This window comes from Anoplophora glabripennis, unplaced genomic scaffold (assembly GCF_000390285.2).
Source record: "Anoplophora glabripennis isolate ALB-LARVAE unplaced genomic scaffold, Agla_2.0 scaffold2, whole genome shotgun sequence".
Taxonomy (NCBI): Eukaryota; Metazoa; Arthropoda; class Insecta; order Coleoptera; family Cerambycidae; genus Anoplophora; species Anoplophora glabripennis.
The window spans coordinates 676669-688153 of record NW_019416325.1 but is presented as its reverse complement, the minus strand read 5'-3'; the positions used below and the strand labels follow the sequence as shown (position 1 = coordinate 688153).

Sequence of the window (11485 nt, the reverse complement as noted above, 5' to 3'; positions counted from 1 at the left end):
GAACGAATCTGGATTAAGCTCGATTGCCTCCCGTATGGGACTCCAGTGTTATGAAGGATCTTCCGAAATCTCAACTATAGCTGGATTGCCTCCCGTATGGGACTCCAGTACCTTCCGGCCCTGCCGGCTAACTAACACCAAACCTCTTCAATTTTACTTGGAAGTGTGTATGTCAAATTCGAGTGAGGTGACATTTAGTGAGAAATTAATAAGTCGGGTGTTATTTATCATTAGCAAAGCATCTTAATTTATGCCTTTGGTTAGCGGTTGTTTTGTATTTATATTTGGGTGGTAAGAGCAACGATCGTGGGTTTCTCTGCCATGCTCTTTCCCCACAGGAGCTCTAGGTGAGCCTGGCACTCTCATTTTATGTTAAATGGTTGTTAATGTTTTTGTTGTTCTTTCTATGTGTCACTTGTTTAATTTGAAGCCTGTTGTACAAAAATAATAAAGTTAGGTGTATTTACTCTGCTTTTGTTTTACAAAAATTAAACCATACTTCCCCTCTTTAAAGTTAGTAGCCAGCGCCTTCCGGTCAATAAAAAATTAGATACATACAACGTAGGTATTTCTCATGACGATCACATATTTTTGGCCACAACTACGTTTATTTTTTTCGATCGAGCCCGGGGTTGTTATAATCACAAATTCGTTTTTTAAACTGTACTTAAACAATTGTCTACGCCGTCACTGAGCAGCTCCCGAAGTTATATTTTTGCGAAGTTTCGGTTTTATTTTTTGCAGGTTTAGAGCATTTTAGGCGATATTTACGCTAAAACTGTAGGGCTTTTCGCTTGAACTGTGTATTAATTTTTGGAACTATTGTTTTGTAATGACAATCATAAACCATATTGCCGTTAAATCGATCGTGAATATAGCGACGAAGAGCGTATTATCACGTTCACATCAAATTGGCTGTATAGGCTCTAATTTACATGCCCTAATCGTGAAACTAATTTTCTCTGGCTTATCTCGTATACGGGCGAAAGAAAATTGGCGGCTCCATGGTTTATTGATTAAGCTCGCGTACCGCAATCATGGAAATCGGAAGTAGTTTTAAGGTATTCGTTTCTGTAAACGTCTCATTAAATAAATTTCCCTAAAATTCTCGGGCGCTACTCGCACATTTAAAAACGGAAGAAATAACTACACCGGAGCGATATCGCAGTTCATAAAAACTAAATTAGTGGGCCAAACTCAAAGGGACGCCTGCCGGCTGTAGGATTTCTTGCGACGCTGGCCGGTGCGGTTCCTATACACGAACTTTTGATACCTTTTTCTTATAACCTCCTCAGCCGAGATCGATAATCCCGTCAGTTCTGTCAGAAGGAACTCCCCGCCAGTTTGACCCACTGCTTTAATTTGTGCAACAACCAGATGTTTTGTTTTGCCAGTACAATGAAAATAAAAAATTATTTTTAATAATTAACTGTGTAACTAGAATACCAATATGAAATTCTTTTTTTAATCAAGTAGAAAAACATTATTTATTATTATTCGCCTGCTACCAAATGATCAACGACGCACCCGTTTAAATTTAAGCAGAATCCCACCCTAATCTAACGCGTGGGTAAGTCTTATGAATCTAGCGTTTCGAAACCGCAAGGAATCCAACTGCCTGGCTCCTACAAACAATATATTGACAACAAGGCATGCCGTAGTCCTCAAATGTGTACATAGTGTCGCGTTTAAATGTGATACAAGCCCGTAACTTCTTTATTTTTTGGCCGATTTAATTTGTTTTTTAAATATAGGGTAAATATAGAATTTACAGGGTTGTATCACATCTAAGCGCGACACCCTGTATATGCTGCGACTAACGTGCGCCGTTGTTTGAGGTCCCAGTAGCTGGTCTTGGCTCGCCTAGCGGCGAGGTATGAATATTAAGAAGAAAAAATTAAAAAAATCTGTTTTACGACGGAATTTGAGAAAACAAACTTAGATGTTTGTTTCTAAATGTCAAAAGTAGCTCCACATAAATATCAAATTTTCTCGGTATAGGAAAAAGCGTACTTTGTGTTTGCGTCTGGCATTTGTTAAAGCGTTGCCCTGTATACGTAACTGGGTGTGGTTTTTTTGAAAAAAATAGTAATTGCAATTTAAATTGTTCGTGGTGCGTATGGGCGTAATACATATAATCCCATACAAACGTCCGTTTTATATTCAGGTTTGAAATGCGGTTGTCGTTTAAATTTTGAATTTCAATTTTCCACGCATGATTATTCCTAAAATTAAAAACACTCCGGCAAGTAAACGTCGGCCTGGCATAATATTTTGTTTAAAAACATTGCGTCAGCATCTTGCTGATTTCTGATAAAACGGGCAGTTCAGTTGTTGACAGATTGCCTAGCAGTGCAGTGCAGCAATGCGGAATTTGGTGTGATTTTTCGATATGTCATAACCAAAATTTACCACCAATACAATAAAATTGTTTGAGGACATAAATAATTAAAATATGTTGTTGGCCAAATGAACAAGACATGGACATTTTTTAGGGACGCGATTTTATTACTAGGCGTTTTTATACATGTACAACAGACACTGTTCGCTCAAAAGATTTATCGATCTTTCAATTTTTGTAATTTTAAATTATTTGAGGATTACAAAAGTAAAAAATTACGTGTTATAGAATCATTCAAGTTTCATTATTTTGATATTGAATGTCAGGTTGCTGCTTTCCCTTGCCCTATTAATAAAATTCTATTGCGTGCTTCGTCGAAAGCTTTCAGAGCTGTTTGTGCAAGAGATAAAGGGCGAAAGTATTAGGGAGACTCCCATAAAATTCGTGCTGATTAACTGGAGTCGTGTACGACTTCAGTTAATCAAGTTTTAAATGAAAAAAAGTCAAGTGTGCTAAAGGACACTTAACCCGCTGCATGGTGTTGATACGAGTAAATAAATTTCTTGTCTTTTACAAAAAAAAATAAAATAAAATAAGTAAATTTCGTGTTCACAACTAGGTATAGTAACCTGTAAGTATCGAATCGAAGCGAATGATCAAATCTGTTCAATTATATATTAATTTGATTACCAAACTTTCGGGATCTATTTTGGTTCGGTCTGAGGCTGAGGCGGGCACTGCTTGGCGTTTAGGATAATATATTTATTCTATTAATTATTACACACGCACCCCCCGTTTCCCCGGAACTGTAGCGGAACCGTAGAAACAGGCAGTTTCTTAATTTCTACTCAATCCTAAAGTCAATTTATTATACACTTGCGTCCCATCATCCGGAACCGTTCTTCGAGCTTCTATTAATACAGCGAAGCAAACAATTAACACCGAGATGGAACACACAAACAACAAAGGCGGATGTTCACAATAACCGGCACACGCAATTCCTTAACATTATTATGTAATTTCTGGGCATTGCCTCTAAATTGGAAATCACATCGGATGGACATAATACTCCGATATTATGAGATCTAACCTAACCCCGGAATATAGCGCGTCTCGTAATATGCGCAAATTGTTTCATTTCGATGACATTTTAGAAGCCATTGAAGTTTGTACTTAATAAATAGACCAGGGCGGATTTGTCGAAATATTCCACTTCTTGGATGTAAGAGGGGACAAGCTCATTTTTGCTGGAATATCTTCAGTACAAGTCACATAATAAAAGCGTAGATCCCTAGATGTTTAAAAATTTTTAAAAAATACCTATTTTATCTGAGTTTTTTATCTTGCAACCTATGCGTTTTGGAAGTGTATTGAAAAGGCAAAAAAGTTTCAGAATTGAATTTTGCACAATATACTGTAAGTTAAAAATGTTTAAATTTATTACCGATGTTGCAAAATAGCAGTAATTGATGGAAAAATGCAAAATAATCAAGTTTGTTGGATAATTTTTTAAAAATACTTTAATTGCTCCGAAGGCATTCTAATTTTGGTAAAAAAAACTTTAGAGTATGATAAAACAGCACACCAAATTTCATTAAAATCGGTTCTATAGTTTTCGCAAAATAATTTTTTGAAAAAAAAAATTAAAATTTTCAAAATGTTGCACAGCCTCAAATAAAGCATCTAGAAACTTGAAATTTTTTTCACATAGAAAAGACCACTTAACCTTTCAAACGGTTTTTAAAAAATCGAAATCGGTTGATTAGGACGGCCAAAAGTTAACACTCTTTTTTCTTATTTTTAGAATACAATTAGATTACTTTTATTAATTGCAATTTAGTTTGTTTCAAAAATTATAATCTTAAAGTACTCGGAAAGACGCTTCTCTTTTTAAAAAAAAAAGTTAAATTCCGTTTATTGGTTCTCGGGATATAAGCGGACAAAGTTTATTGGCATTTACCGTTAATTTATAAACAATTTAGGAATAATCTTTGATCCAGTGGCTTCGTTTATCCGAGTTCTAAGCTGGAAAAAAATTTCATATCCATAAGTTATCGGTAACATAGATAAATTATCGGAAAAGCTGCAGTTGGCACACGCGAAAAGTGACTCAAAACACGAAAAGTGGGGGAGGAGGGGGCTTTCACTCCGTAACTGAATTCCGAGGTTCAAAATGCGAAGGTACGAAAAAAATTGCATTATATCGGCTTCTAATGGACCAATTTCGATTTTTTTTTTATCGCGAACCAAGGAATTCGAATATTGTAATGCCAACTGTCTAATTTGCACATATTTTGTTGTAAACAAAGTTTATTATTTATGCATTAAATATGCTGTATATTTTACCCTTTACTATTGCATTTTTTTCAATGAAAAAATTTGTTTAAGTACATATTTCAACACTGAATATATTTAGTTATAATTATTACAATTATTTAAATATATATTTTTTTAAACATTAAAAAAATTTTTTTTTTGTTAAATACAGATAAAATTAAGAAAAAATAGTACTTTAAAATTATAATTTTTGAAAAAAACTAAATTACAAATTGATAAATGAAATCTAATTGTTTAAAAATTAAAAAAAAGCATATTAACTTTGATTTGAACCATTTGAAAGGTTGAGCGGTCTTTTCTATGCGGAAACATTTTTAAAACTCGAAAATTTTTTTCAAAATTATTTTCAAAAAATTATTTTGCGAAAACTATCGAACCGATTTTAATGAAATTTGTTGTGTTGTTTTATTATACTCTAAAGTTTTTTTTACCAAAATCAGAATGCCCTCGGAGCAATTAAAATATTTAAAAAAAAAATATCCAAAAAACTTGATTTTGCCCTTTTTTCATCAATTATTGCTATTTTGCAACATCGGTAATAAATTTACACATAAACATCAAACAGTATATTGTGCAAAATTCAATTCTAAAACTTTTTTCCGCTTCAATATTCTCCCAAAATGCATAGGTTTCAAGATATAAGTAAATAACTCACATAAAACAGGTATTTTTTTAAATTTTTTAAACATTTTTGCAATTTTGAAAATGTTCCGGACCTCGCCCAGATCTAGGGATCTACACTTTTATTATGTGACTTGTACTGAAGGTAATCCAGAAAAAATTTGCTTGCCCCCTCTCACATCCACCTCAAAACAGATCCGCCCTGGTCTAGTAAGCCAAAGGTTCAATTGTTATAACCAATAACTCTCTAAAAACGACAAAATAAGGGTTGGTAGAATACTTCAAATCTAAATAAAACCTCTTTGTATAATGGATGTCTTTGTAGCAGCTGTTTTTTACTGATTAGTCTTCGTCAAGGGTGATAAAAATACAGAATATTTCTTTTCATGATTGCACAAAAAAATAATTTGTAATATCTTCCAAATAAAGTAAAAAATTGCGAGAGCCAATAATAAAATACGTTTTTTAAAACTGCTTCTGCGTTTCCAATGTTAGTTTCCATTTCTCATTCCCCCTACAGGCAAATAATGACAACGATAACGATAACAATAATAAAAAAAAATATTTTATTTTCAGATTATAAGTATGACCTAAGCAGTGCCTCAGGCATGACCCAGGAAGAAACGATGCAGCCAGTTGATCCAGTTTGGATAGAGCAGGTTTTGAGCACAACTCGAAACGTGCAACAACAGAGTCTTTGGTGATTCAAAGGTAACGATATTTTAAAATTTTCTATAGTTAATCGCTTAAAAAAGTTTCAAGCAAAATGATAAATTTAATTATACTGGCGTTTCTTTAAAATTCTACAGAATTAGCGTACCTTTTTTTATGTACCCTTTTTACTAGGTATCTTGAAAATCCTTCGAGATATCTTATTCCTACTTTAAAATTAGACTTGTACGGTCATTTAGTGAGGGTGGCTGTCACTATTTCATCCCCAGCTCTTGTAAAGTTTCATAACATTGTTAGAATACGCTTAAATATGTCTATGAAACAACTTAGTAGAGTTGTCCCTTAAATAATGTTTTCGTTGTAGCAAAACAGCAGAAAACATTGCAAAATAAGTCTGGATTATCTTGAACAAATTAACAATTAATGACTGTTTTCAATGATATTTTTTGAAATGTCCATATTCCAAAGCATATGCCGTTAAATATGGCGATGAAATAGTGACAAAACAACAACGCAACTTTAAAATAATATATCTCCTTCGCTGTCTATTTTGGGAAAAGACTAAATAAAAGGCCATATTTTAAAAAATAACACGCTGATGTAAATAAAATATATACAGTGTGTTCTAAACGATGAAGCTACATTATATTTGCGATAATACAGGTCGATATCGCGGTGCTACTAAATATCTTGTAATTGAAGATCATGAAAATGCGCGCGACCTTTTACGGCCGATTTTAATTATTAAATTCCTGACATCCTCAAGAACGCTTATGAGCAAGGGAGGATAAAAGCTCAGAAAACGTTCACCATCTGCGACTTAATCCTTTAAACGCGAGCAGAGTAAATATTACACAGATTTCGCGGAAAACAACAGTTTCCCTCACGGCTCCCCATCCTGCGTAGGTACCACTTTGTGAGATATTAATTTCAATATTAATAAATATTTTATAATACGCTTAACGTCGCGCCGACAGACGTCTCGAGAGCGTTAATGAAGCGTTCTGGTCCGTCTCGTTCATATTTTATTTGTTTGCGCAAGGGTTGTTTTATGGAGACTTCATTAAGTCGAGAAATCTTGTCGGAACTGGGAAAAAAATTTTTTTTTGAGGTTTTTTTCATATTTTTACCGCAAAAGAACAAAAAAAAACTTTATGTTTTTCTTCAATTTAAACGTTTTTTGCGGTAAAAATCTGAGGAAACCTCAAACAATTTTTTTTCCATATTAATCATGATTATGAAGTTATAAGCTCAAAAAACGTGACAATTTAATTTTTATCAAAAGTTTGACTGTTTGAAACAAAGAAACGGTTGGCTAGATCGAGATAAAACTTCACAGAGTTCTTTTGGATATACCGAACTGTAAAAGTTATTTCGTGAATATTTCTAATTTAGCCGTCAATTTTCTAAAAAAACCTAAATTACCCTGTTTTTTTAAATTCGTGTAAAAAAATGAAAAAAAAAAAATGTTTCCGAAAAGTTGCGGCGGCATGTTATAGGAAATTTATTCCAGTTTTCGAAACTGCCCTTCAATTCTCTGTACGACCATTTGTCGCCGAGATATCGATGATTGAAGACAAAAGGATCCTTTCCCATTAAAAGTCCGATATTTCGATGAAAAATGGTCGTATCGAAATTTAAAAAAAGGAAATTGCAGCTGAATAAATAAGCTATCTGGTCCATGCAATGGCTTAGCTGAAAAAAAATTCGTGGACTTTGAAAAAAAAAAGAAAATTTGCAAAATTTTTTTGTCGCACTATATGATAACCGTAGTTCCTAAAAAATTTCGACCAAAAAAACTTTGAGGTTCAAAATGCTTTTTTTTAATCCCCGATACGACCATTTTTCACCTAAATACAGTCACGGAAAAATTTCGGAAATTCATTTGACCCTTTAATTTTTTGCATTAGTTTATAAGGCGCATGTGGAGGGACAAATAGTAGATTTTTTGTTGAGCGTGACGTTGTACATGCGGTGCGGCAGATAGCGAGCGATTCTCCTTATCGGCCAGCATCGTTTAGTAGGATGCATCGATTTACCGGGCCAGCGGCCGGCTATCTTGACCATTGTGTTCATAATACGGCAACTTCCTGTAGGGTGTGGTGTTAGTTCGACCCCAACTTCACCCTCACAACATAGGGGCGTTTTACGCCCAATGGCCCATTAGATAATTACCTGACACCACAGAACGACGCACAGTTAATGCTAAGGTCACTCATATACGGATCGGTATTAATAAAATACCTGCCGCTGCGGAATTTCCATGAATAATGACCCTTAATTAACGGGATAGGGGACTCGCCGGTTTTGCTTCACTCGCGGATTTTTTATCGTCTTTGATTTGCGCCCCACGATACGTTCCAACTAACAATCGTAACCTGTGAAAGGTCGAGCTCTGTGGGGTCATGCAAAATAAAATACTTGTCGGCAGGAATACTAGGTAAAATTTCAATTAAAATGTGAATTCACAATCACATTTTAAACTAAAATGTATTCGGGAAAGTTACCTCTGACCTCAACATAATTCGAAGTAGACTAAAGACTGACAAATTTTCTATTCAATTACCCAGAAAGATGTAAATTTAGTGTAAATTTACAGTCTGTAAAATTACAATTGTTGGCAAAGAAAACAATTACTGTATTTGCACAATTACAATTTTATTTGTAATTTCAATATTATGCAATGTAATATTTGATTCACCGAACTCGAGAAGAAATATTCGGTAAAATTACTTTCTACTACTAATTTCAAATTTAAAGTACATTAATCACATCACAAATTTTCGATTTAGTAACCCCCAAGAAAATGTAATTTTGTTGTTTGTAAAAATACAACTGTAAAATTACAATTGTATGCATAGTACGCAAAGCAAAGAAAACAGTTACTGTTATTTGAATAATTGCAGTTTTGTGTTTAATATTAACATTATACAAATTAATTTTTCATAGTAACATTTGATTTACAGTGTTCGGCAATGTTCGGCAAAATTACTTTCTACAACAGAATTTCAAATTTAAAGTATAGTAGAAATTTTCGATTCAATAACCCGAAAAAATGTAATTTTGTTGTAAAGTTACACTTGTATGCATAATTACAGATATAATCACAATGAAAAGAAAGCAGTTACCGTATTTGCACAATCACAATTTTATTTGTAATATTATTTATTGTAAAATTACAATTGTGGAAATACTACCTTTTCACCTTAACGGAATAATTTGAAGTATATTAAAGAGTTTAACAAATTTTCTATTCGCAAGAAAGTTACCCAAAAAATGTAGAATTACTGCTGTAAAATTACAGTTGTATGCATAAAACCGGGTACTTACTTCCAGTAACACGTGTTGTGAAATCGCAATTAAAATGTGACTTCACAATTACATTGTAAACTAAAAATGTTAGGTAATATTGGTTCTTACCTTAACAGAATTTCAAATTTCAATTAGATTAAAGAGTGACAAATTTATTGTAAAATTACATTGTGGAAATACTACCTTTCTACCTTAACCGAATTTCAAATTTGAAGTAGATTAAAGTTTAACCAATTTTCTATTCTCAGGAAAGTTACCCAAACCAAATGTAAAAATACTGCTGTAAAATTACAGTTGTGTACATAATTGGAGTTATAATCACATAGAAAAGAAAACTGTTACTATGTTTGCACAATTACAATTATATCTGTGACAAATTTATTGTAAAATTACAGTTGTAACTGTAAAATTACAATTGTGTCCATAATTGGAGGTATAATCACAAAGAAAAGAAACTGTTACTATGTCTGCACAATTACAATTATGTATGTGACAAATTTATTGTAAAATTACTGTTGTAACTGTAAAATTACAATTGTGTTCATAATTGGAGGTATAATCACAAAGAAAAGAAACTGTTACTATGTTTGCACAATTACGATTATGTCTGTGACAAGTTTATTGTAAAATTACAGTTGTAACTGTAAAATTACAATTGTGTTCATAATTGGGGGTATAATCACAAAGAAAAGAAACTGTTACTATGTCTGCACAATTATAATTATGTATGTGACAAATTTATTGTAAAATTACAGTTGTACCTATAAAATTACAATTGTGTTCATAATTGGAGGTATAATCACAAAGAAAAGAAACTGTTATTATGTTTGCACAATCACAAATATGTCTGTAAAAAATTTATTGTAAAATTACAGTTGTAACTGTAAAATTACAATTGTGTTCATAATTGGAGGTATAATCACAAAGAAAAAAAAAACAGACTATTTTTATAATTACAATTTTGTTTGTAATAACAATATAATGCAATGTAATTTTTCAAAGGAATATTAGATTTAGAGAATTTGGGACACGAACGGCATCATAAATAAAGTTCTATTCACAGGAAATTTGGTTTTATTAACATTATCCAGTGTTTTATTTTTAATAAAACTATTGAAACCTTATAGACGTATAAGCCCAGTAAAAGTGTATATTTTTCAATAGTTCAAAGCGAAACTGTGAAATTTTTCTTGCTTTATTGAAATTGTTATTTTAATTAGCTTGTTACAAGTAAAACCTTATGGTGTAGCCTGTTTATTATTATGAACTTGACGTATAAGAATTGATGGAATTTTTTTAAACATTTTTTTTAGTCATGAGCCATATTTAGCCACTTAAAAAGTTTGTTTTTGTCTGTGTTCTAGAACTTGACATGGAATTGTGAAAGAAATAAAAATTTATTAATAAAATCGGTTAAAAATATGTTTTATTACGTTACTCATTTGAACTATCTTTCAAAGTTAAAGTAATTACATTGTTGAGAGACGATAGTTTGTTTATATAATTGTGTTACTTATTTAGTTGAATTTAGTTAATTGTGTATAGGGTGACACGTTTTCTGTAAGACTGCAGGGACCACAAGGTTTTAAATATACAAACATATTTTTCTACTTACCAGTTGGCATATTATCTTTTATTATTATTTTATCTTTGTTACAAGATATCATAAAAATGTTTTTTTTGTAACACAGGCTCAAAGCCACTACAGTTTGTTATCACTAACACCCTGTATATTTTTTAATTTATATTCTTTAATTATACAGCGTGCATATAAATTTGTTTTATGTCTAGTTCAGTAAGAATACTGTATGTAAGTTTGAGAAACTAATAAGTCTTATTTTTTTTACAGAATTTACGAGACGCTGCAACCAGAAACGCCAGAATTGGAAACAACACGAAAAGCACAGGAGGTGACAGAAAGATGTATTTTTCAAACATAATGTAATTTAATTTTATTAGAAGGCAACCTGTATGGTTATTACAATATAGTTTCTTATTAAAATTATTTGTGTTTCATTTAAAAAAATACCTAATCTTCATGGTGGAATAGAAAAGCGAAATTAAAAATTTCGAGTGTGAAATGTGGATAAAAAACATTTTGTCAGGGACGAGTGTAACAAAAATACTCTCTCAAAAATTTAATTTGAATAGACTGGAAAGGGAATCTTTTTGTTAAATAATTTCTCCTCTCGGTACAGCCTG

General features: G+C 32.2%; 1 long non-coding RNA gene across 1 annotated transcript in view; it reads left to right on the top strand.

Annotated features, from left to right (window-relative positions):
• LOC111691389 overlaps positions 1–11252 on the top strand; it is a 68224-nt gene extending 56972 nt beyond the window's left edge. The window contains exons 3-4 of the long non-coding RNA XR_002762934.1: positions 5876–6010; positions 11133–11252. This is a non-coding gene — a long non-coding RNA (uncharacterized LOC111691389). The remainder of the gene's footprint in view (positions 1–5875; positions 6011–11132) is intronic.
• The last annotated feature ends 233 nt before the right edge of the window (positions 11253–11485 follow it).